General features: G+C 46.9%; 1 pseudogene across 1 annotated transcript in view; it reads left to right on the forward strand.

Moving 5' to 3' along the window:
- Positions 1–10,329, forward strand: part of LOC143786223 (piwi-like protein 1) — a 107,300-nt pseudogene extending 96,971 nt beyond the window's left edge. Inside the window, exons 17-19 of the transcript XR_013218247.1 lie at positions 8,368–8,493; positions 9,713–9,860; positions 9,939–10,329. The product of XR_013218247.1 is annotated as a piwi-like protein 1 (transcript). The remainder of the gene's footprint in view (positions 1–8,367; positions 8,494–9,712; positions 9,861–9,938) is intronic.
- The last annotated feature ends 17,250 nt before the right edge of the window (positions 10,330–27,579 follow it).

The following is a 27,579-nucleotide window of genomic DNA, read 5'->3' on the forward strand; positions in this document are numbered from 1 at the left end:
AGAATTAAAATAAAAAATATTGATATACTCACCTCTCCGACGCAGCCTGGACCTTACCGCTGGTAACCGGCAGCCTTCTTTGCTTAAAATGAGCGCGTGAATGGCCTTAGATGACGTCACGGCTTCTGATTGGTCGCGGCCGCCCATGTGACCGCCACGCGACCAATCACAAGCCGTGACGTAATTCTCAGGTCCTAAATTCCTACCAATCACAAGCCGTGACGTAATTCTCAGGTCCTAAATTCCTAGAATTAGGAATTTAGGACCTGAGAATTACGTCACGGCTTGTGATTGGTCGCGTGGCGGTCACATGGGCGGCCGTGACCAATCAGAAGCCGTGACGTCATCTAAGGCCATTCACGCGCGCATTTTAAGCAAAGAAGGCTGCTGGTTCCCTCGGTAAGGTGCAGGCTGCGTCGGAGAGGTGAGTATATCAATATTTTTTATTTTAATTCTTTATTTTACACATTAATATGGATCCCAGGGCCTGAAGGAGAGTTTCCTCTCCTTCAGACCCTGGGAACCATAGTATCCCATTGCACTGCATTGGGTTTCGTGTTTCGGGCCGACCCCGACTTTTTTATATGATCGGCTGATTTCACTCGTCGGGTTTCGTGAAACCCGACCCGATCCTATAAAAATAAAAGTCGCTCAACCCTAGTAAGTACATGTCTATCATAACCGCATTATGTTTTCTTATCGATCTCTTTTCCCGTGTGCCAACACTTTCTGTTATCAACAGCGACACCTAGTGGTATTTTTGTACAGTTCAGCCTAATTACTATTTCAACTCTCTTGCATATGCACTTTGGCTTGCACACTGTTTGCACACTGGGGTCTAAGGGGTAACGTTTCTCCTTATGGAGAGTGACATACCAGCTGGCTTGTCAAGGTAAGGAGGCTTATTCGCCGTGCAATGCTCCTCTGGGAATTTATATATGCAAATTGCCTCTGCTGAAAAAAAGAGGACGAGGGCCAACAGCCCGAAACACCGTGTCTGCGAATTGAGATACTGATTTGGCTTTTATCCTAAGTCATATTGCACGACTCGTTAAAGGGTTGATTGTGACTTGTAGGATCGCTACGTCCAATAGGTGGCGCTATAGAGTTAAGTCGTGTTTTTTTCAGCAGAGGCAATTTGCATGTTTGCACACTAGCATTTTCTGCATGAGATCACTGTCAGCGGTGCCCATTAGTGGTTATTAAATTATTTTTTATGCATTTATATTTTTTTTACTATTTTTTACCACGTCTTTTGCACTTTATATGTGGCAACTACTAAATATAGAATTTCTAATGGTTAGGTGCGCCCTTTATACATTTTAAATATTATTTTCTATTGCATTTGCTCTATTCATGTTATAAATGTGATGTATTATTACTTAATAAAATTTTCATGATTTTATATTAACTACTCTGGTTTTTTTCTTTGTTTTTTTCTTTGGCTAATTTTCCCAATTAATAGTGAAGGGCAGTCTTGCTCCCTTAACAGATACTATCACACTACATAGCGGTACTACTAGTATTATTATTATTATCATCACCACTATTACTATCATATTCCATGCTATGTAGCCGTATTTGTTAGTTCTATATGAAAAATTATTTTCTCGATCTAGGGTGGCACCCTCGTTCTGGTATTTTTTAGAAGATAACTGTCTGTTACAGAGGCCTGGAGGAAAGACCGTTCCTTGTGTCCTTACAGGGACCCAGGAAGGGGCTTAAAGTGCCGCTGGTGATGGAATCCGTCTTGTGGTTGTTGTGGAATCTTCATTTTCAGTTTTGAGTGAATGATCTGCTCGTGCCCAGGGGTGGTCTGTGGGGGCTTCATGTGGTGCTCTGATTAGGTATTCATAATGCAGACTGCTGACAGATCACTGATCCCTCAAAAAAAAATCCATTTTGAAATGGCACCTGCGCAGTAGCATCTATTTGTGTCTGTAGAGGAGATCCGATAGCTGCCACTGCACATGCACAGATGGCGCCATCTTGGAGGAGGATTTTTTTTTTTTCTCGGGCTAGCAGGGGCAGCACACAATCTAGAAATGTACAAGCGTCTAGGAAATTGATCCGCAGTACGTCTCGCGTACACTCACGTGCCATGGCGTCTCTGAGCTCCATTTCTCGTTCTCCCTCAACAGATGTTGGTAGTGAACTCTATTCTGAGTATGAATTGGACGTCTCCTTAGATCCCGTTTCGCCAGACTTTCAGAGGACTGTTGATTCTCTGAGGCCGTCAACCAAAATCTGGAGGTTGATGAAGACTCCAGCTCTGTGCCGGATCACGCTGTGTGCTTCAAATAAGCTAAGCGTCCTCATAGACCATTAACCATTCACCCGGAGTTTCGGGATATAGTTAATCTACACAGGGAGGGACCGGATAAGTGCTTTACAAGACAAAAACCGCTTGAGGCGAAGTACCCTTTCTCAGCAGATCTCAGAAAGGATTGGGCCGAGTCCCCTGCAGTAGACCTGCCAGTCTCTCACCTGGCATCCAAAACCCTTCTATCCCTGCCGGACGGATCATCTATTAAAAATCCCACAGACTACCAGGTAGAAAATTTGGCTCGATCTGTCTTCGATGTCTCAGGTGCGGCTCTATATCCTTCCTTCGCTGCCGTGTGGGTAGGTAAAGCAATGGTTTCTTTGTCGGAGACCTTGGCTAATTCTATTCAGAGCAGTAATCTTCCTCCAGGAGCAGCGCAGCTGGCTAGCCATATTTCTCAGGCAGGAGATTACCTGGTACACGCTTCTTTGGATGTGGCCAACTGTGCGACTCTATCGGCGGCAAATGCCATCATGATCAGAATATCTTTATGGCTCAGAGAATGGAAGGCAGATTCTGCATCAAAAAAGTCTGACATCTCTTCCTTACTAGTGTGGGTGTTTGTTTGGAAAGAAACTGGATCAGCTTATCTCGGATGGTACCGGAGGAAAGAGCAAATTTCTTCCCCAGCAGAGGCTTAGGCGTCCTTTTCGGCGTCAACAACAAATCCTTTTCCGATCCTTTCTTGCCAATCCAGATTGGTCCAATCCCACTACCTCTTCAGGATCAGGACGCTCTCCTCACACAGAGGACCCCAGGCATCCAATCAGCAATGGAAGGGCCAGACCAAACAGTCTGGATTTAAGGGAACTAGGTCCCACAGATTTTCCTCCCAATGACTCATGGGTTTATCCAGTCGACACCAGCAAGGTAAGCGGTCACCTACTTCTGTTTCACCAGGTTTGGCTCTGTCGTTCACGACGAATGGGTCACAGACCTGGTGTGTTCCGGATACAAAATAGATTTTTCTTCGAATCCCCCGACTCGTTTCTTTCCTTCCCAACTTCCAGCAACAAGGGCAAAGACTCTTTCCCGAGCCATAGACTCTTTGCGCCGCAATGGCGTCATTGTTCCGGTGCCGGAAAACAAAAGGTTTGAGGGATTCTACTCCAACCTATTACCGTATATACTCAAGTATAAGCCGACCCGAGTATGAGCCGACCCCCCTAATTTTGCCACAAAAAAATGGGAAAACTTATTGACTCGAGTATAAGCCTAGGGTGGAAAATACAGCAGCTACCGGTGAATTTCAAAAATAAAAATAGATGCTCCATACCGTTCATTATTGCCCCAAAGGAGGTTCCATATAAAGCTGTGCCATATATAATGCTCCATACCGTTGATTATTGCCCCATAGATGCTCCATATATAGCTGTGCCATATAGAATGCTCTGCACTGTTCATTATGGCCCCATAGATGCTCCATATAAAGCTGTGCCATATGCAATGCTCTGCACCATTCATTATGGCCCCATAGATGCTCCATATAAAGCTGTGCCATATACAATGCTCTGCACTGTTCATTATGGCCCCATAGATGTTCCTTATAAAGCTGTGCCATATATGCTCTATAGCGTTCATTATGGCCCCATAGATGCTCCTTATAAAGCTGTGCCTTATATGCTCTGCACTGTTCATTATTGCCCCATAGATGCTCCTTATAAAGCTGTGCCTTATATGCTCTGCACTGTTCATTATTGCCCCATAGATGCTCCTTATAAAGCTGTGCCATATATGCTCTGCACTGTTCATTATTGCCCCATAGATGCTCCTTATTAGGCTGTGCCCTATATGCTCTGCACTGTTCATTATTGCCCCATAGATGCTCCTTATAAAGCTGTGCCATATATAATGCTCTGCACTGTTCATTATGGCCCCACAGATGCACCTAATAAAGCTGTGCCTTATATGCTCTGCACTGTTCATTATTGCCCCATAGATGCTCATTATAAAGCTGTGCCATATATGCTCTGCACTGTTCATTGTTGCCCCATAGATGTGCCATATAAATCTGTGCCATATATAACGCTGCTGCTGCAATAAAAAAAAAAAAAAACACATACTCACCTCTCTTGCTTGCAGCTCCTCAGCGTCCCGTCCCGGCGTCTCTCTGCACTGACTGTTCAGGCAGAGGGCGGCGCACACACTATATGCGTCATCGCGCCCTCTGACCTGAACAGTCAGAGCCAGAGGACGGGAAGACAGAGCGGCGCCCGGCGGTTGGAACGTGGACAGGTGAATATAAAATACTCACCTAGTCCCGGCGCTCCTGACGCTGTCCCTGCCTGTCACACTGTCTTCGGGTGCCGCAGCCTCTTCCTCTGTCAGCGGTCACTGGCACCGCTGATTAGAGAAATGAATATGCGGCTCCAACCCTATGGGAGTGGAGTCCATATTCATAACTTTAATGAGCGGTCCCACGTGACTGCTGAACAGGGGAAGAGCTGCGGCACCCGACGACAGTGTGACACGCAGGGACAGCGTCAGGAGCACCGGGACTAGGTGAGTATGCGACAATCCTCTCTCCCCCTCACCCGCTGACCGTGACTCGAGTATAAGCCGAGAGGGGCACTTTCAGCCCAAAAATTTGGGCTGAAAATCTCGGCTTATACTCGAGTATATACGGTAGTTGTCCCAAGAAAGGACGGAAAAGTGAGACCCATAGTAGACCTCAAACTTCTAAACAAGTTTGTCAAGGTCCATCATTTCCACATGGAGTCTCTTCGTTCGGTCATAACCTCAAGTGAAAAAGGGGAGTTTCTAGCATCCATCAATTATTCGATATGCTTATCTGGACATCTTGATTCCCCCACCCCCAAAAGTTCCTGCGTTTCACCATTCGCGAACTGCATTTTCAATTCACAGCCTTGCCCTTCGGCCTCGCTACTACTCCCAGGGTTTTCACAGGGCGGCTGTCATGTCCATTCTGCACTCTCGGGGCCTGGTCGTCCTGCCCTGTCTGGACGAACTCTTGGTCAAGGGTCCGTCTTTCCACGACTGCACGGAGTCCGTTCGTATCACTTGAGATACTCTTTCTCGTCTAGGTTGGCTGATAAACTTAGCCAAGTCTTCCCCCGTTCCAGCTCAGCAGATATCCCCTTTTTAGGCATGATCCTGGACACCTCGCGAGGGTTGGTGATTCTCCCTCAAGACAAGGTCCTAGCCCTTCAGCAAGGAGCCCCCACACTTTTTCAGTTATCCCCTCATTCCATCCCCTTTGCGATGAGGGTACTCTAGAAAATGGTGGCAGCATTGGAAGCGGTTCCTTTCGCACAGATGCACCTCCGGCCCCTACAGCATGCTCTTCTAGCCGCTTGGGACAGGAACCCTTTCTTCCTCGACTTCCGGTGCCGCCTATCCCCGCGGGTCAGGCAAACTCTCAGATGGTGGACATTGAGTTCTTCCCTCAACCAGGGAAAGTCCTTTTTGCCGCTCCAATGGCTAGTGGTGACTACTGATGCCAGTCTTCTGGGCTGGGGAGCAGTTTTTTTGTCACCACATCGCTCAGGTCCGCTGGTCATCTCAGTAATCGAAACTGCCAATCAATGTCTTGGAAATCCGAGCGATATGGCTAGCGCTACTGCAGTTTCATTATCTCCTAGCTGGTCACCCAATCCGAATTCGATCGGACAACACCACGGCTGTGGCATACATCAAGCATCAAGGGGATACCCGCAGCAGGGAGGCCATGTGTGTAGTAACTTGCATTCTCAGCAGTGCACACACCAGGCTTGGAAAACTGGGCGGCAGACTTCCTCAGCCGCCAGGGTCTCGCCTCGGGGGAGTGGGAACTTCCAACATATCTGTCTTTTTTGGGGGACCCCGGATGTGGATCTGATGGCGTCCAGACTGAACGTCAAAGTCTCCAGGTTTTTAGCTCTGTCTTGAGTTCCAAGAGCCATAGGAGCGGGTGCTCTGGTTCTTTTGTGGTGCCAGTTCCGTTTTCTGTACGTTTTTCCCCCGCTGCCGCTTCTTCCGAGAGTCATCTGGAAGTTCAAGGCGGAAGGGGTTCCAGTGATCCTGGTCGCTTCGGATTGGCCATGCCGGTTGTGTTTCGCAGATTTGGTGTGCCTAGTCGCCGATGTACCCTGGCAACTGCTGGTTCGTTCAGATCTGCTCTCCCAGGGACTGATTTACCACCAGAACATGGCGGCCCTGTGTTTAACGACTTGGCCGATGAATCCTGGATTCTAGCCCAGGCTGGTTTTTCACAACGGGTCACGTCCACAATGATCAGTGCTTGTAAGCCTGCGTCGGTACACATTTATCACCGTACCTGGAAGACATGTTTTGCTTGGTGCAAGGCTCATGGACGTCTTCCCCCTCATCTTCTCTATTCCCACCATTTTGGAGCTCCTACAGACCAGCCTGGACTCAGGCCTGGCGCTCGGCTCGCTCAAGGGCAAGATATCCGCCTTATCGGTCTTATTCCAACGAAGGATTGCAACAATACCTCAGGTGAAGACGTTCATTTAGGGGGTTACACATGTGCTTCCCCCCCCCTATCGCATGCCTTTAGACCTTTGGGACCTTAACTTTGTCCTTTTAGTCTTACAGGAAGCTCCTTTTGAACCGCTTCAGGACATTTTGCTCACCTTGCTATCCTGGAAGTTGTTTTTCTTGTTTCAATCACATCAGTAAGGCGGGTTTCGGAGCTGGCTGCTCTGTCCTGTCGGGCGCCTTTCCTTATTTTCCATCTGGACAAGGTTGTCCTCAGGCCGTCCCCATCCTTTTTGCCCAAGGTTGTCTCATCCTTTCAACTTAATGAGGACGCTGTTCTTCTTTCATTTTGTCCGACTCCAGTCCACATGGTGGAAAAGGCTTTCCATACTCTGGATGTAGTCAGAGCTCTGAGAAGGTATATCTCGAGGATGGTGTCCTTCCAAAGGTCGGATTTCTTGTTCGTGTTCCTGAGGGTCACAGGAAGGGTCTAGCCGTTTCGAAGGCCATGATGGCTACATGGATACGTTCCACCATTCAGGAGTCCTACAGCATCAGAGATAAGCCTATCCCAACGGGCATCAGAGCACACTCCGCTCGGTCAGTGGGTGCTTCTTGGGCCATTCGGCATTGGTGGAGCAGGTCTGTAAAGCCGCAACTTGATCCAGCTTACATACTTTCTCGAAGCACTATAATGGTCATACTCAAACTTTGGCTGATTTGCTTAATTATTGTATTGTTAATGTTGTTACTTATGACTGTTGTGTTTGAAACTGTTAAGCTGTAAAGCGCTGCAGAATATGTTGGCGCTATATAAAGATTATTACTAGTATGCGGGGAAAAATTCTGCAGGCTGTGGTGGCACACATCTAGACAGTTGTTACGTGAAGCCTGATGTTTTCGGTTGTTGTTTCCCACCCAGTGACTGCTTTGGGACGTTCCATGGTCCTGTATCCCCCAACTAGGCTAAGGAGAAACAGAGGTTTTTGTGTACTCACCATAAAATCCTTTTCCCCGAGCCACTCATTGGGGGACACAGCACCCAACCTGTTAGCCTAATGGCTTGTGCTTGTTCCTTTTTTTGACATGTTGTTGTACTCTTATGTATTATTAATGTTCTCCTACTGCTTTTGCACTGAACTGGTTCTCTGGGAGCCAGCACGAGGGTGTATACTGCAGGGGAGAAGCTAACTTTCTTTGTATTAACTTGGTGTCGGCCTCCTAGTGGCAGAAGCATACACCCATGGTCTGTGTCCCCCAATGATTGGCTCGGAGAAAAGGATTTTACGGTGAGTACACAAAAATACCCAGTTTTTAACCACTAAAGTATACATAAAAAACCTTACAAGTTTGCTATCACCATAATTGTACTGACCTGAAGAATCATGTTGAACAGCAACAAAACAAAATCCAATGATGGAATTCCTCTTTAAGAAGCCGGTTTGTAGTTGCCATCGTTCCCATTAGATCAGTTTTAGGAGGACGTCCATTATCACATTGGCAAGTTAATGGGAGCCGCTCTGCTCACTTCTGCTGTGTTTTTGGTTTTTGTAGATGCTTCTCATCAATCAAAGAAATTTTTTTTTGTTTTGTTTTTTTAGCCTAAGACTAACCGTGGTGGTGGTGAAGAAAAGAATAAATGCCAGATTCTTTGCCAATATGGGCGGCCGGCTCCAGAATCCACCACCGGGAACAATCGTTGATAGTGAAGTCACCAGACCTGAATGGTTAGTACATATGTGCCCAGAATAAGTATGGAGGGAGGACTAGTAATGTCTGAAGTGTGACTCCTGGGAGACCCCCACCTTACTTCAGACCCCACACTGGGAGATGTCTGGCAGTCAAGTAAATGAGGATGAGCTGCAATACCAGACACTGCCACATAAAAAGAGTAGCGCTGGTTTCTGATTTCAGACACCCCCTTTAATCCAGATCAAGGGAAAGTGGACACTAGGAGGTATTTTACTGTAAACCCCCCGACGTTTTAAATATTTCCATAGATCTCTGTTCCTATGGGCTCCTTGGTCGGGAGGCTCAAACATAGTGTGCTCAGTATCTTAAAGGGGTTGTCTATTACATGTAAAAAAAAAATTAGCCAATGGGGGGGTCTTAAATGAAAAAAAGCCCCCTACCGGACCCCTGACATTCCTCTGTGATACAGATCAATCCTCTTCCTGCTGAGACAGAATGTGATCGCTGAAGGGCATCAGTCATCACTAACTGGCTGCAGCGGTCACTTTGTGTTCCTTGCTGGAAGAAGTGCGGAGACTCTCAGGGATGGGAGGACACAGGCAGCGTTACAAAGAAGTGGTGGGGCTCTTGTATCTTTTTGAACTTTAAGACACCTTTGGGCCCAATCTTAATATAACATATACTGGACATCCCCTTTAATAAAGTGACCAGCAGCGATCTGACCGATGCTCTCAGCAATTAATCCATACTTCTTCTGTAAAGTCTCCGGAACAGAACTTGCTCAGAGGAGGCATGGACTTTAGGGCAACCACAAAAAGCTTAGCCAAATCCATTGTTCACGGACTTTCCTGAGTTTCCATAGTTGTCAGGTTAAACTGAAAGAAATGGAGTACAAGTCAGTATGTATGGAAGCTAGGAGCATGTTCACACGGGCCATCAATACAGAACAAAGACAGAAAATATCCTGCTGTAAGTAGAAGCAATCGTGCATATGGATAACACTGGGTATTTAATAAACACTGATTTTATAAAAGAAAAGTGAAAGCCATCCCAGCAACGTCAGTGTGCCCGAGTTCGGGATGGTGTTGACGAAGCACCCGATGTTCTCTATATCCACTACGCCTTTTACTTACAGAAGGTATTTATTGTGTTTGTTTTGGGACTTAGAGTTGCCAGGTTGCTCTCGATAGATTAGTGATGGCTGACACCATCGTCTATAAACCATTAACGCCCGTGTTGTCTGCTTCCGCCAAGGTATGACTTCTTCATCATCAGCCAGTCTGTGAGACAAGGGACCGTCTCCCCCACACATTACAACGTGGTGTACGACACCGGAGGCCTGAAGCCCGACCACATGCAGCGCCTGACCTACAAGCTCTGCCACCAGTACTATAACTGGCCTGTACGTAGTTACTGGGAGATTACTGGAGAAGGGACTTCAGGAGTCCTGCCTGTTCACTGTTTTTTTTTTTCCTCTTAGGGTGTCATCAGAGTTCCAGCACCGTGTCAGTACGCCCACAAGCTGGCCTTCCTGGTCGGGCAAAGCATCCACAGAGAGCCCCACAATTCTCTGTCCAGTCTCCTGTACTACCTGTAGAAATTGTGCAGGGCTGGGGATTGTTCAAGTGTCTGGTTTGAATTTAAGTTTTTACTACCTGTAGAAATTGTGCAGGGCTGAGGATTGTTCAAGTGTCTGGTTTGAATTGAAGTTTTTGAAAAAATTGGCAGAGTTGGAAAAGCCAAAAGTAGCAGCAACCAAATTGTAGCTGTCATATATATTTATTTTCTTTACTTTTATTTTATTAATTGGAAATTATATTGGTTAATGTTGACAAAAGGTTTAATAAAATAGTTATGTTCTGGCTTCTCAATCATCCGATGTTTATTAGACTTGAGATTTTTCTGCTAATTTTGCAGAGGAGCTAGGTTGTTCCAATAAAATCTTCCATCTTTCAGCCAAAGAGAAATCATCCATCCTTCGGTATCGGAAGAGCCAGGGTGCACAATACTTGCCTTTTTGTAAGAGCAAAGTGGCTTCTTTAGAGCTGAACCAACATTTCTAGGCATCCATTCAAAATCAGACTTTCTCCTTCGCCTCATTGGGGGACACAGCCCGTGGGTGTATGCTGCTGCCAGTAGGAGGCTGACACTAAGTGATACACAGAAAGTTCGCTCCTCCCCTGCAGTATACACCCTCCTGCTGGCTCTCAGCTCCTCCCCTGCAGTATACACCCTCCTGCTGGCTCTCAGCTCCTCCCCTGCAGTATACACCCTCCTGCTGGCTCTCCGCTCCTCCCCTGCAGTATACACCCTCCTGCTGGCTCTCAGCTCCTCCCCTGCAGTATACACCCTCCTGCTGGCTCTCGGCTCCTCCCCTGCAGTATACACCCTCCTGCTGGCTCTCAGCTCCTCCCCTGCAGTATACACCCTCCTGCTGGCTCTCAGCTCCTCCCCTGCAGTATACACCCTCCTGCTGGCTCTCAGCTCCTCCCCTGCAGTATACACCCTCCTGCTGGCTCTCAGCTCCTCCCCTGCAGTATACACCCTCCTGCTGGCTCCCAGCTAACCAGTTCTTGCTTAGTGTCCGTAGGAGGCACATGGGTCTGGTTCAGACCCTAACGTTTTTATTTTATTTTTTACTTTTCTGTACATTTTTATTTTTTAAAGGGCCACTGTCGCCCCCCTCCAGCCGTTATAAACTAAAAGAGCCACCTTGTGCAGCAGTAATGCTGCAGTCTAACAAGGTGGCTCTTTTAGTTTATGATTCAGTTATTCCCTCAATAAAGCGTTTTAACCCCTTCACCCCCAAGGGTGGTTTGCACGTTAATGACCGGGCCAATTTTTACAATTCTGACCACTGTCCCTTTATAAGGTTATAACTCTGGAACGCTTCAACAGATCTTGGCGATTCTGACATTGTTTTCTCGTGACATATTGTACTTCATGTTAGTGGTAAAATTTCTTCGATATAACTTGCGTTTATTTGTGAAAAAAACGAATATTTGGCGAAAATTTTGAAAATTTCGCAATTTTCCAACTTTGAATTTTTATGCCCTTAAATCACAGACATATGTCACGAAAAATACTTAATAAATAACATTTCCCACATGTCTACTTTACATCAGCACAATTTTGGAACCAAAATTTTTTTTTGTGACGGAGTTATAAGGGTTAAAAGTTGACCAGCAATTTCTCATTTTTACAACACCATTTTTTTTTAGGGACCACATCTCATTTGAAGTCATTTTGAGGGGTCTATATGATAGAAAATACCCAAGTGTGACACCATTCTAAAAACTGCACCCCTCAAGGTACTCAAAACCACTTTAAAGAAAATTATTAACCCTTCAGGTGTTTCACAGGAATTTTTGGAATGTTTAAATAAAAATGAACATTTAACTTTTTTTCACACAAAATTTATTTCAGCTCCAATTTGTTTTATTTTACCAAGGGTAAGAGGAGAAAATAGACCCCAAAAGTTGTTGTACAATTTGTCCTAAGTACGCTGATACCCCATATGTTGGCGTAAACCATTGTTTGGGCGCATGGCAGAGCTTGGAAGCAAAGGAGCGCCATTTGACTTTTCAATGCAAAATTGACTGAAATTGAGATGGGACGCCATGTTGCGTTTGGAGAGCCCCTGATGTGCCTAAACATTGAAACCCCTAACAAGTGACACGATTTTGGAAAGTAGACCCCCTAAGGAACTTATCTAGATGTGGGGTGAGCACTTTGACCCAACAAGTGCTTTACAGAAGTTTATAATGCAGAGCCGTAAAAATAAAAAATCATATTTTTTCACAAAAATGATCTTTTCACCCCCAATTTTTTATTTTTCCAAGGGTGAGAGAAGAAATTGGACCCCAAAAATTGTTGTGTAATTTGTCCTGAGTATGCTGATACCCCATATGTGGGTGTAAACCATTGTTTGGGCGCAGGGCAGAGCTCGGAAGGAAAGGAGCGCCATTTGACTTTTCAATGCAAAATTGACTGGAATTGAGATGGGACGCCATGTTGCATTTAGAGAGCCCTTGATGTGCCTAAACATTGAAACCCCCCACAAGTGACACCATTTTGGAAAGTAGACCCCCTAAGGAACTTATCTAGATGTGTGGTGAGCACTTTGACCCAACAAGTGCTTTACAGAAGTTTATAATGCAGAGCCGTAAAAATAAAAAATCATATTTTTTCACAAAAATGATCTTTTCACCCCCAATTTTTTATTTTCCCAAGGGTAAGAGAAGAAATTGGACCCCAAAAATTGTTGTGCAATTTGTCCTGAGTACACTGATACCCCATATGTGGGTGTAAACCATTGTTTGGGCGCAGGGCAGAGCTCGGAAGGGAAGGAGCGCCATTTGACTTTTCAATGCAAAATTGACTGGAATTGAGATGGGACGCCATGTTGCATTTAGAGAGCCCTTGATGTGCCTAAACATTGAAACCCCCCACAATTGACACCATTTTGGAAAGTAGACCCCCTAAGGAACTTATCTAGATGTGTGGTGAGCACTTTGACCCAACAAGTGCTTTACAGAAGTTTATAATGCAGAGCCGTAAAAATAAAAAATCATATTTTTTCACAAAAATGATCTTTTCACCCCCAATTTTTTATTTTCCCAAGGGTAAGAGAAGAAATTGGACCCCAAAAATTGTTGTGCAATTTGTCCTGAGTACACTGATACCCCATATGTGGGTGTAAACCATTGTTTGGGCGCAGGGCAGAGCTCGGAAGGGAAGGAGCGCTATTTTACTTTTCAATGCAAAATTGACTGGAATTAAGATGGGATGCCATGTTGCGTTTGGAGAGCCCCTGATGTGCCTAAACATTAAACCCCCCCACAAGTGACACCATTTTGGAAAGTAGACCCCCCAAGGAACTTATCTAGATGTGTTGTGAGAACTTTGAACCCCCAAGTGTTTCACTACAGTTTATAACGCAGAGCCGTGAAAATAAAATTTATTTTTTTTTTTCACAAAAATGAAATTTAGCCCCCAGTTTTGTATTTTCACAAGGGTATCAGGATAAATTGGACCCTAAAAGTTGTTGTCCAATTTGTCCTGAGTACGCTGATACCCCATATGTGGGGGGGAACCACTGTTTGGGCGCATGACAGAGCTCGGAAGGGAAGGAGCGCCATTTGGAATGCAGACTTAAATGGATTGGTCTGCAGGCGTCACGTTGCATTTGCAGAGCCCCTGATGTACCCAAACAGTACAAACCCCCCACAAGTGACCCCATATTGGAAACTAGACCTCCCAAGGAACTTATCTAGATGTGTTGTGAGAACTTTGAACCCCCAAGTGTTTCACTACAGTTTATAACGCAGAGCCGTGAAAATAAAATTTATTTATTTTTTTCACAAAAATGAAATTTAGCCCCTAGTTTTGTATTTTCACAAGGGTATCAGGATAAATTGGACCCTAAAAGTTGTTGTCCAATTTGTCCTGAGTACGCTGATACCCCATATGTGGGGGGGAACCACTGTTTGGGCGCATGACAGAGCTCGGAAGGGAAGGAGCGCCATTTGGAATGCAGACTTAAATGGATTGGTCTGCAGGCGTCACGTTGCATTTGCAGAGCCCCTGATGTACCCAAACAGTACAAACCCCCCACAAGTGACCCCATATTGGAAACTAGACCTCCCAAGGAACTTATCTAGATGTGTTGTGAGAACTTTGAACCCCCAAGTGTTTCACTACAGTTTGTAACGCAAAGCCGTGAAAATAAAAATTCTTTTTTTTTTTCACAAAAATTATTTTTTAGCCCCCAGCTTTGTATTTTTACAAGGGTAACAGAATAAATTGGACCCTAAAAGTTGTTGTCCAATTTGTCCTGAGTACGCTGATACCCCCTATGTGGGGGGAACCACTATTTGGGCGCATGACAGAGCTCGGAAGGGAAGGAGTGCCATTTGGAATGCAGACTTAAATGGATTGGTCTGCAGGCGTCACGTTGCATTTGCAGAGCCCCTGATGTACCCAAACAGTACAAACCCCCCACAAGTGACCCCATATTGGAAACTAGACCTCCCAAGGAACTTATCTAGATGTGTTGTGAGAACTTTGAACCCCCAAGTGTTTCACTACAGTTTACAACGCAGAGCCGTGAAAATAAAACATTTTTTTTTCCCCACAAAAATGATTTTTAGCCCCCCAAATTTTTATTTTCCCAAGGATAACAAGAGAACTTGGACCCCAGAATTTGTTGTTCAATTTGTCCCGAGTACGCTGATAACCCATATGTTGGGGTAAACCCCTTTTTGGACGCACGGGAGAGCTCGGAAGGGAAGGAGCACTGTTTTACTTTTTCAACGCAGAATTGGCTGGAATTGAGATTGGACGCCATGTCGCGTTTGGAGAGCCCCTGATGTGCCAAAACAGTGGAAACCCCCCAATTCTACCTGAAACCCTAACCCAAACACACCCCTAACCCTAATCCCAACGGTAACCCTAACCCTACCCCTAACCTGACCCCTAACCGTTTACTGAACATTTTCTGACAGTCATAAGTGCCACGTATATAAGTGCCACGTATATAAGTGCCATGTATTTAAGTGCCATGTATTTAAGTGCCACGTATTTAAGTGCCACGTATTTAAGTGCCACGTATTTAAGTGCCACGTATTTAAGTGCCACGTATTTAAGTGCCACGTATTTCAGTGCCACGTATTTCAGTGCCACGTATTTCAGGCACTGAAAAATACGTGGCACGTAAATACTTCAGTGCCACGATATTTCAGTGCCACGATATTTCAGTGCCACGATATTTCAGTGCCACGATATTTCAGTGCCACGTATTTCAGGCACTGAAAAATACGTGGCACGTATATACGTGGCACGTATATACGTGGCACTGAAATACGTGGCACTGAAATACGTGGCACTGAAATACGTGGCACTGAAATACGTGGCACTTAAATACGTGGCACTTAAATACGTGGCACTTAAATACGTGGCACTTATATACGTGGCACTTATATACGTGGCACTTATATACGTGGCCACTGAAATATCGTGGCACTTATATACGTATATAAGTATATAAACGTATATTTCAGTGCCACGTATTTCAGATCAGGGTTAGGGGTAGGGTTAGGGGTAGGGTTAGGGTTTTTTGTTTTTTTCTTGTTTTCTTGTGTTTTTCTATAAAAACGCATGCGTTTTACCGCGTTTACATGCATTTTTTCACACATGCGGTTTTTTTAAAAAACGCATGCAGATAAAAACGCAAGTGTGAAACCAGACTAAAAGACGCTTTTTATAGCAAAAAAGTTTTTGCGTCTCCACATTTTGAGACCTATAATTTTTCCACATTTTGGTCCACAGAGTCATGTGAGGTCTTGTTTTTTGCGGGACGAGTTTACGTTTTTATTGGTAACATTTTCGGACACGTGACCATTTTTTATCACTTTTTATTCCGATTTTTGTGAGGTAGAATAACCAAAAACCAGCTATTCATGAATTTCTTTTGGGGGAGGCGTTTATACCGTTCCGCGTTTGGTAAAATTGATAAAGCAGTTTTATTCGTCGGGTCAGTACGATTACAGCGATACCTCATTTATATCATTTTTTTATGTTTTGACGCTTTTATACGATAAAAACTATTTTATAGAAAAAATAATTATTTTGGCATCGCTTTATTCTGAGGACTATAACTTTTTTATTTTTTTTCTGATGATGCTGTATGGCTGCTCGTTTTTTGCGGGACAAGATGACGTTTTCAGCGGTACCATGGTTATTTATATCCGTCTTTTTGATCGCGTGTTATTCCACTTTTTGTTCAGCGGTATGGTAATAAAGCGTTGTTTTTTGCCTCGTTTTTTTTTTTTTTTTCTTACGGTGTTTACTGAAGGGGTTAACTAGTGGGGCAGTTTTATAGGTTGGGTCGTTACGGACGCGGCGATACTAAATATGTGTACTTTTATTGTTTTGTTTTTTTAATTTAGATAAAGAAATGTATTTATGGGAATAATATTTTTTTTTATTATTATTATTTATTTAGGAATTTTTTTTTTTTTTTTTTACACATGTGGAAAATTTTTTTTTTACTTTTTTACTTTGTCCCAGGGGGGGACAATACAGATCGCAGATCTGATAGTGTGCACAGCACTCTGCCAGATCTGCGATCATACTTTCATCGGAGCAGGCTGCAGCTTTCATCTGCTGCCTGCTCCGACCCGGAAGTGCTCCCTGCAGGACCCGGATGCAGCCCCCCGGCCATTTTGGATCCGGGGCCTGCAGGGAGAAGACGTTCGGTACGAGGTGAGTACATCACCTTGCACCGATCGTCTCAGGGAAGCCCGCAGGGAGCCCCCTCCCTGCGCGATGCTTCCCTGTACCGCCGGTACACCGCGATCATGTTTGATCGCGGTGTGCCGGGGGTTAATGTGCCGGGGGCGGTCCGTGACCGCTCCTGGCACATAGTGCCGGATGTCAGCTGCGATATGCAGCCGACACCCGGCCGCGATCGGCCGCGCTCCCCCCGTGAGCGCGGCCGATCGGCTATGACGTACTATCCCGTCGGCGGTCATGGGGGCCCACCCCACCTCGACGGGATAGTACGTCGGATGTCAGGAAGGGGTTAAAGTTTGTACAAAATAACCTGTCCTCAGACCTGGAGGCGGTCCGAAGCTTCCTCGGTGAATCTCCCAACGGCCGTCACTCATCTCTTCTGGGGATGTGGTCGCCGCCCCCTGCGCGCTGTTTCTTCTTAAATCCGGCGCCTGCGCTGTGCGTGCCTGCCTGGGGCAGGCGCAGTCTTCATTGTCCGTCATAGGTCAGATGCAGGGTGCCTGACTGCGCCTGTGCGGGCAGTGCGGCCACCCTGTTGCTGAATCCCTGCCCCGCACAGTGTTATTCATAATGCACAGTGCGGGGCTGGGGATCCTGGGCATGCGCACTGCGCTGTTCAGACGCTCCCCCAGCTCAGACGCTCCCCCAGCTCCCCCGCCTTCCAGCGTTATTTGCGGCTGCTTCATTCCAAACGCTGGCAAGGAAACCTGTATATTACGGCACCGCTGGAAGGCGGGGGAGCGTCTGAACAGCGCAGTGCGCATGCCCAGGAACCCCAGCCCCGCACTGTGCATAATGAATAACACAGTGCGGGGCGGGGATTCAGCAACAGGGTGGCCGCACTGCCCGCACAGGCGCAGTCAGGCACCCTGCATCTGAGCGATGAAGGACAATGAAGACTGCGCCTGCCCCAGGCACGCACAGCACAGGCGCCGGATTTAAGAAGAAACAGCGCTCGGGGCGGCGACCACATCCCCAGAAGAGATGAGTGACGGCCGTTGGGAGATTCACCGAGGAAGCTTCGGACCGCCTCCAGGTCTGAGGACAGGTTATTTTGTACAAACTTTAAAACGCTTTATTGAGGGAATAACTGAATCATAAACTAAAAGAGCCACCTTGTTAGACTGCAGCATTACTGCTGCACAAGGTGGCTCTTTTAGTTTATAACGGCTGGAGGGGGGCGACAGTGGCCCTTTAAGTAACAGAGTGAAGGGGGCGACGGATCCTTTCAAGGTTCCGATCTCCCCCAAATCATCAGGTGAGCACGGCGAGTATACCTACCCGTACCCTCTCCTGTGACGTGGAGAGCCATGCCTGAGCTCACTTCAGGGGCGACGGTTCCTTCACAGTCCCGATCTTCCGACACCAGCAGCAGTCGACCACATGGAGTGTCGCCTCCATGTATCCTCTCCTGGAGCCAGGCCTAATGCCAGACAACTGGCGCTGTCCACCCGGGGACTGAACTCTGTGGATGTACAGAGGCCCCCCTCTATGGCGTCCAAGCAGCCACCACTGTTAAAGCGGATGGTACAAGGAGGCGGACGGTTCCTCTCCACCTCCCTAACAAAGGGATGATGGATTAAAGTTTACCCCTCTATCCCTGCACCGTCCACGCTGCAATACCCGACCTGCAGTCATCTGCGGCGGCTCCATGCCGGGATCCTGTGGATCCTGTCAGCGGTGGGCCTCTGCAGCGGGATATTCACATGCTCACAGGCAGTCTCAGGTTTCCCTGTGGCCCACCTCCCTGAGGCAACGTTCCAGCCGGCTGCAAAAATTTAACCCCCCGGCTTCGGCCGTTGTGTAGGCCGCACCCCGGAAGCGCACTATGGTGCCCTAAGGTGGCTCTGCCCGCTTTTCTGGCATTTCTCGCCTGACACGGAAGCGCTCAGTTTTCTCGGCCACTACAACGTCCGTCACTTCAACCGCTGGTTTCGCTCCCGCCGGCTGCAGAAATTTAGGCCTCGGCTTGGGCCCTATTCATGAAAGTCTCGAGGCTCCGCCCTCGTGCCTGTGGCTCTGCCCCCGAATCGGTGCTTCTCGCTCTCTGCGAGATTTTATCACCTCTGCAACTCCCGGTGGCCATCTTGGTCCACCCGGCCGGCTCACACAGGGGCGACGACTTTGCATTAAAGGGGCACAATGACTCTGCAACATGGTATGACCAGTGTTCCCTGGTCTTAGAGGCACACGACCAGTATTCCCTGGTCTTAAAGGCGCATGACCAATCCGAAGCTGGTCACCCTAAATGAGCTCAGGAGCCCTCCGTAGCTGATCCCATTTTATCCCAGAGTACCTAGTTCCCTCAGTGGACTTTGTCACTGCCGCAACCCATTGCTTCTCTGACCAACAGATTGAATCCCTCCTTGATCCCTCTGTGGCTCGGAGTGATCGCAGGACTGATATACATGGTCCCTCCTACATGGGAGCCGTCGGCTAGCAGGGGCCGCAAGTATTCTGGGAAACGGAAGTTTTCATTTCATGATCTCCCCAAGGATTTGCTCAAAACAAGACTCTGAATATGGATCGGATATTGCCTTGGACCTGGACTTGCCAGAGCTTCAGTAAAGGATGAACTCGCCTGTTACGTGTTACGGAACCTGTTGTGAATTCCGCTCTTGGGCTCCCTCCGGTGGTTATAAGTAGCATTTTTGTGAGTTCTGCTCTTGGGCTCCCTCCTGTGGTTTTGAGTGGTATGGCTGCTTCTTGGATTTAGCATCAGCAGCTGTTCTCACTGATCGTCTTTCTGGCTCGGCTATATTAGTCTGGCCTTTTCCCTAATTCAATGCCAGTTGTCAATTGTTGAGCTTGGAGTCATGGCTCTCTGAGGATTCCCCTGTCACTCTGACCATTTCAGCAAAGCTAAGTCCTTGCTTGTCTTTTTGCAGTTCACTTGTTGTGGACTTTGTTGTTTAGCACTTTCTATGTTTTGCTCATTTGTCCAGCTTATCAGTATGTATCTAGTCAGCTAAGCTGGAAGCTCTGGGCGGCAGAGTTTGCCCTCCACACCTTTATTCAGGTGTGGAGATTTTTGCATTTCTCTGCGGTGGACTTTTTCTAGTTTTTATTACTGACCGCACAGTGTTCTGTCCTGTACTAATTCTTTCTAGCTAGTAGTGGCCTCCATTGCTAAATCTTGTTTCATACTACGTATGTCATTTCCTTCTCCTCTCACAGTCATTATTTGTGGGGGGCTGTCCTATCCTTTGGGGATTTTCTCTGAGGCAAAATAGCTTTCCTGCTTCTACCTTTAGGGGTAGCTAGATCTCCGGCTGTGACGAGGTGTCCAGGGAGTGACAGGAACATCCCACGGCTACTGCTAGTGTCTGTTAAGATCAGGAACTGCGGTCAGTATAGTTACCACCTGCTCAGAGCTAGTCGCATGTCGCTCCTTAATCACCAGACTATAACAGTACAACTGGCCAAAAATGAGCTGAATGCATCTCAAAAGAAGGAAAAGAAAAAGAGTTCTGAGACATTTTTTTTTCTTTAGTCTGTTTTGTCTTTTTCCTTCATCTTAATCTCTGGGTGATTCAGGATTTGGATGCGGGCATGGATGTTCAGGGGTTGTTTTCTCGTGTGGATCAGCTTGCTGCAAGAGTACAGAGTATTCAAGATTATGTTGTTCAGACTCCGGCCTTAGAGCCTAGAATTCCTACTCCAGATTTGTTTTACGGGGATAGATCTAAGTTTTTGAACTTTAAAAATAACCGCAAATTGTTTTTTGCTCTGAAACCCCGTTCCTCTGGTGACCCCACTCAGCAAGTTAAAATAGTTATTTCTCTGCTGTGTGGTGACCCTCAGGACTGGGCATTCTCCCTTGAGTCAGGGGATCCGGCATTGCTTAATGTAGATGCATTTTTTCAATCGCTTGGATTATTGTATGACGAACCTAACTCTGTAGAGCATGCTGAGAAAACACTGTTGGCCCTGTGTCAGGGTCAGGAAGCGGCAGAATTATACTGCCAGAAATTTAGAAAATGGTCTGTGCTCACTAAATGGAATGAGGACGCTCTGGCAGCAATTTTCAGAAAGGGTCTTTCTGAAGCCCTTAAAGATGTTATGGTGGGGTTCCCCACGCCTGTTGGTCTGAGCGAATCTATCTCTCTAGCCATTCAGATCGATCGGTGCCTGCGTGAGCGCAAAGTGGTGCACCATATGGCAGCATCCTCTGAACAGAGTCCTGAGCCTATGCAATAGGATTCTGACTAGAGCGGAACAGAGGGGATACAGACGTCAGAATGGGCTGTGTTTTTACTGTGGGGATTCTGCTCATGCTATCTCTGATTGCACTAAGCGTATTAAGAGGGTCGCTAGATCTGTTACCATTAGTACTGTACAGCCTAAGTTTCTCCTGTCTGTGACCCTGATTTGCTCATTGTCATCTTTCTCTGTCATGGCATTTGTGGATTCAGGCGCTGCCCTGAACTTAATGGACTTACCGTATTTTCCGGCGTATAAGACGACTGGGCGTATAAGACGACCCCCCAACTTTTCCAGTTAAAATGTAAAATCTTCTTAAAAGTCGGGGGTCTTCTTATAAACCGTGTCGTCTTATAGGGCCGGTGACTTTTGTGCCTTTTGGGGGGGGGGGGGGAGTGGGCCTGATGACGACGAGGGGGCGTCTCACAGGAAAGTGAGTATCCCCCATTACCTCATTGTATCGCTGCAGCGTGGGGTCTCTGCTGGGAGCGGCGACTGCTGCTCCTCATTGTGGCGCGTGGGTGCTGTGGGGCGGCGGCTCCTCTTCTTCAGTGCGGGGCCTCTGTGCTGTTGTGGGCCGGCGGCTCCTCTTCTTCAGTGTGGGGCCTCTGTGCTGCTGGGCGGCGGCTTATCTTCAGGCAGTCGGCGCTCCTCCGGTATCTCCTTAAAGCCCGGAGGCCCTGCCGGCAACTCCATCGGTGCAATGCAGTGGCCTCCGGGAACATGGCCGCTGCTCAGATTCAGATCTCGTCCCGAGATCTCGGGAGACGAGATCTGAATCTGAGCAGCGGCCATTTTCCCGGAGACAGCTCCATTGCTGCTATGCAGTGGCCTCCGGGAAAATGGCCGCTGGGGGCGGCGCATGCTCAGATTCAGATCTCTGAATCTAAGCAGCGGCCATGTTCCCGGAGGCCACTGCATTGCACCGATGGAGTTGCCGGCAGGGCCTCCGGGCTTTAAGGAGATACCGGAGGAGCCCCGACTGCCTGAAGATAAGCCGCCGCCGCTGCCCAGCAGCACAGAGGCCCCACACTGAAGAAGAGGAGCCGCCGGCCCACAGCACAGCCACCGCCGCTCCCAGCAGAGACCCCACGCTGCAGTGATACATGTCATGATCTCCATGGCCAGAGAACATAGCATAAGCCTATATAGGAACAAGCTCTTGGAAGATGGGAACTGTACTGACCATGAACTAAACCTACCGCACAACTAGAAGTAGCCAGGTAGCATGTCCTACTTTTTATCCCTATATGCCCAGCGCCGGCCGGAGAACTAAATAATGCTAGCAGAGGGAAATATAAGACCTGGCTCACCTCTAGAGAAATGCCCGGAAAGGAGACAGAGGCCCCCCACATATATTGGCGGTGATTTTAGATGAAATAACAAACGCAGCAGGAAAATAGTTTTAGCAAATTTGAGGTCCGCTTTCTAGATAGCAGAAGACAGAAAGAACACTTTCATGGTCAGCAGAAAACCCTAACAAAACACCATCCAGAAATTACTTTAGGACTCTGGCATTAACTCATAATACCAGAGTGGCAATTCCTGATCACAAGAGCTTTCCAGACACAGTAACGAAACTGCAGCTGTGAACTGGAACCAAAAAGCAAAAACAAACATGGACGAAAGTCCAACTTATCTAGTTGATGTCTGGGAGCAGGAACAAGCACAGAGAGGCTTCTGATAACATTGATGACCGGCAAGCAACTAACAGAGAAGCCAGGTTATATAGCGACACCCAGATCTGATGAGAACAGGTGAACAGGGAAGATGATGACACAAGTTCAATTCCACCAGTAGCCACCGGGGGAGCCCAGAATCCAAATTCACAACAGTACCCCCCCCTCAAGGAGGGGGCACCGAACCCTCACCAGAACCACCAGGGCGATCAGGATGGGCCCTATGAAAGGCACGAACCAGATCGGAGGCATGAACATCAGATGCAGTGACCCAAGAATTATCCTCCTGGCCGTATCCCTTCCACTTGACCAGATACTGGAGTCTCCGTCTGGAAACACGGGAGTCTAGGATTTTCTCCACAACGTACTCCAACTCACCCTCAACCAACACCGGAGCAGGAGGCTCAACGGAAGGCACAACCGGTACCTCATACCTGCGCAATAACGACCGATGAAAAACGTTATGAATAGAAAAGGATGCAGGGAGGTCTAAACGGAAGGAAACAGGGTTAAGAATCTCCAATATTTTATACGGACCGATGAACCGAGGCTTAAACTTAGGAGAAGAGACCCTCATAGGGACAAAACGAGAAGACAACCACACCAAATCTCCAACACAAAGCCGAGGACCAACACGACGGTGACGGTTGGCAAAAAGCTGAGTCTTCTCCTGGGACAACTTCAAATTGTCCATCACCTGCCCCCAGATATGATGCAATCTCTCCACCACCGCATCCACTCCAGGACAATCCGAGGATTCCACCTGACCGGAGGAAAATCGAGGATGGAACCCCGAATTACAGAAAAACGGGGACACCAAGGTGGCAGAGCTGGCCCGATTATTGAGGGCGAACTCCGCCAATGGCAAAAAAGCAACCCAATCATCCTGGTCAGCAGACACAAAACACCTCAGATATGTCTCCAGGGTCTGATTAGTCCGCTCGGTCTGGCCATTAGTCTGAGGGTGAAAAGCAGACGAAAAAGATAAATCTATGCCCATCTTAGCACAGAATGCCCGCCAAAATCTAGACACAAATTGGGTTCCTCTGTCAGAAACGATATTCTCAGGAATACCATGCAAACGAACAACATTTTGAAAAAACAGGGGAACCAACTCGGAAGAAGAAGGCAACTTGGGCAGGGGAACCAAATGGACCATCTTAGAAAAACGGTCACACACCACCCAGATGACAGACATCTTCTGAGAAACAGGCAGATCTGAAATAAAATCCATCGAGATGTGCGTCCAAGGCCTCTTAGGAATAGGCAAGGGCAACAATAATCCACTAGCCCGAGAACAACAAGGCTTGGCCCGAGCACAAACGTCACAAGACTGCACAAAGCCTCGCACATCTCGTGACAGGGAAGGCCACCAGAAGGATCTTGCCACCAAATCCCTGGTACCAAAAATTCCAGGATGACCTGCCAATGCAGAAGAATGCACCTCAGAGATGACTCTACTGGTCCAATCATCAGGAACAAACAGTCTATCAGGCGGACAACGATCCGGTCTATCCGCCTGAAACTCCTGCAAGGCCCGCCGCAGGTCTGGAGAAACGGCTGACAATATAACTCCATCCCTAAGGATACCTGTGGGCTCAGAGTTGCCAGGTGAGTCAGGCTCAAAACTCCTAGAAAGGGCATCCGCCTTAACATTCTTAGAACCCGGTAGGTATGACACCACAAAATTAAACCGAGAAAAAAATAATGACCAGCGCGCCTGTCTAGGATTCAGGCGCCTGGCGGTCTCAAGATAAATCAAATTTTTGTGGTCAGTCAATACCACCACCTGATGTCTGGCCCCCTCAAGCCAATGGCGCCACTCCTCAAACGCCCACTTCATGGCCAAAAGCTCTCGATTCCCAACATCATAATTCCGCTCAGCGGGCGAAAATTTACGGGAAAAGAAGGCACAAGGCCTCATCACGGAGCAGTCAGAACTTTTCTGCGACAACACTGCCCCAGCTCCGATCTCAGAAGCGTCGACCTCAACCTGAAAAGGAAGAGCCACATCAGGCTGACGCAACACAGGGGCAGAAGAAAAACGGCGCTTAAGCTCCCGAAAGGCCTCCACAGCATCAGGGGACCAATTAGCAACATCAGCACCCTGTCTAGTCAAATCGGTCAATGGCTTAACGACATCCGAAAAACCAGCAATAAATCGACGATAAAAGTTGGCAAAGCCCAAAAATTTCTGAAGACTTTTAAGAGAAGAGGGCTGCGTCCAATCACAAATAGCTTGAACCTTGACAGGATCCATCTCAATGGAAGAGGGAGAAAAAATATATCCCAAAAAGGAAATTCTCTGAACCCCAAAAACGCACTTAGAACCCTTCACACACAAAGAATTAGACCGCAAAACCTGAAAAACCCTCCTGACTTGCTGGACATGAGAGTCCCAGTCATCCGAAAAAATCAGAATATCATCCAGATACACTATCATAAATTTATCCAAAAAATCGCGGAAAATATCATGCATAAAGGACTGGAAGACTGAAGGGGCATTAGAAAGACCAAAAGGCATCACCAAATACTCAAAGTGGCCCTCGGGCGTATTAAATGCGGTTTTCCACTCATCCCCCTGCCTGATCCGCACCAAATTATACGCCCCACGGAGATCAATCTTAGAGAACCACTTGGCCCCCTTTATGCGAGCAAACAAATCAGTCAGCAACGGCAATGGGTATTGATATTTAACCGTGATTTTATTCAAAAGCCGATAATCAATACATGGTCTCAAAGAGCCGTCTTTTTTTGACACAAAGAAAAAACCGGCTCCTAAGGGAGATGACGATGGACGAATATGTCCCTTTTCCAAGGACTCCTTTATATATTCTCGCATAGCAGCATGTTCAGGCACAGACAGATTAAATAAACGACCCTTTGGGTATTTACTACCTGGGATTAAATCTATAGCACAATCGCACTCGCGGTGAGGAGGTAGTGAACCCAGCTTGGGTTCTTCAAAGACGTCACGATAATCAGACAGGAACTCAGGGATTTCAGAGGGAATAGATGATGAAATGGAAACCAAAGGTACGTCCCCATGAGTCCCCTTACATCCCCAGCTCAACACAGACATAGCTCTCCAGTCAAGGACTGGGTTGTGAGACTGCAGCCATGGCAATCCTAGCACCAAATCATCATGTAGATTATACAGCACCAGAAAACGAATAATCTCCTGGTGATCCGGATTAATACGCATAGTTACTTGTGTCCAGTATTGTGGTTTATTATTAGCCAATGGGGTGGAGTCAATCCCCTTCAGAGGAATAAGAGTCTCCAAAGGCTCTAAATCATACCCACAACGATTGGCAAAGGACCAATCCATAAGACTCAAAGCGGCGCCAGAGTCGATATAGGCGTCCGTGGTAATAGATGACAAAGAGCAAATCAGGGTCACAGACAAAATAAATTTAGACTGTAAAGTGCCAATGGAAACAGATTTATCAAGCTTTTTAGTACGCTTAGAGCATGCTGATATAACATGAGTAGAATCCCCACAATAGAAACACAACCCATTTTTCCGTCTAAAATTCTGCCGCTCGCTTCTGGACAGAATTCTATCACACTGCATACTTTCTGGCGTCTTCTCAGTGGACACCGCCAGATGGTGCACTGGTTTGCGCTCCCGCAGACGCCTATCGATCTGAATAGCCATTGTCATGGACTCATTCATGGACATCCTTAATGGCATCAGAGAGACCCTCTCTGAAAGTAGCCGCCAGGGCACACTCATTCCACTGAGTAAGCACAGACCATTTACGGAATCTTTGGCAGTAAATTTCAGCTTCATCTTGCCCCTGAGATAGGGACATCAAAGTTTTTTCTGCCTGAAGTTCCAAATGAGGTTCCTCATAAAGCAACCCCAAGGCCAGAAAAAACGCATCCACATTGCGCAACGCAGGATCCCCTGGTGCCAATGAAAAAGCCCAGTCTTGAGGGTCGCCCCGGAGCAAGGAAATCACAATCCCAACCTGCTGTGCAGGGTCTCCGGCAGAACGAGATTTCAGGGACAAAAATAACTTGCAATTATTTCTAAAATTCTGAAAACCAGATCTATTCCCCGAGAAAAATTCCGGCAAAGGAATTCTCGGCTCAGATACCGGAGCATGAACAATAAAATCTTGCAAATTTTGTACTTTCGTGGTGAGATTATTCAAACCTGCAGTTACACTCTGAAGATCCATTATAAACAGGTGAACACAGAGCCATTCAAAGATTAGAAGGAGAGAGAAAAAAAAAGAAAGACTGCAGCATAGACAGACTGGCAAGTGATCCAATTAAGAGCACACTCAAACTAGAGGAAAAAAAAAAAAAAAAAATCTCAGCAGACTTCTTATTTCTCTCCTTTCTCAGCCAAGGATTTTAACCCTTTAGTGGGCCGGTCAAACTGTCATGATCTCCATGGCCAGAGAACATAGCATAAGCCTATATAGGAACAAGCTCTTGGAAGATGGGAACTGTACTGACCATGAACTAAACCTACCGCACAACTAGAAGTAGCCAGGTAGCATGTCCTACTTTTTATCCCTATATGCCCAGCGCCGGCCGGAGAACTAAATAATGCTAGCAGAGGGAAATATAAGACCTGGCTCACCTCTAGAGAAATGCCCGGAAAGGAGACAGAGGCCCCCCACATATATTGGCGGTGATTTTAGATGAAATAACAAACGCAGCAGGAAAATAGTTTTAGCAAATTTGAGGTCCGCTTTCTAGATAGCAGAAGACAGAAAGAACACTTTCATGGTCAGCAGAAAACCCTAACAAAACACCATCCAGAAATTACTTTAGGACTCTGGCATTAACTCATAATACCAGAGTGGCAATTCCTGATCACAAGAGCTTTCCAGACACAGTAACGAAACTGCAGCTGTGAACTGGAACCAAAAAGCAAAAACAAACATGGACGAAAGTCCAACTTATCTAGTTGATGTCTGGGAG

The sequence above is a fragment of the Ranitomeya variabilis genome, chromosome 7 (assembly GCF_051348905.1).
Source record: "Ranitomeya variabilis isolate aRanVar5 chromosome 7, aRanVar5.hap1, whole genome shotgun sequence".
Taxonomy (NCBI): domain Eukaryota; kingdom Metazoa; phylum Chordata; class Amphibia; order Anura; family Dendrobatidae; genus Ranitomeya; species Ranitomeya variabilis.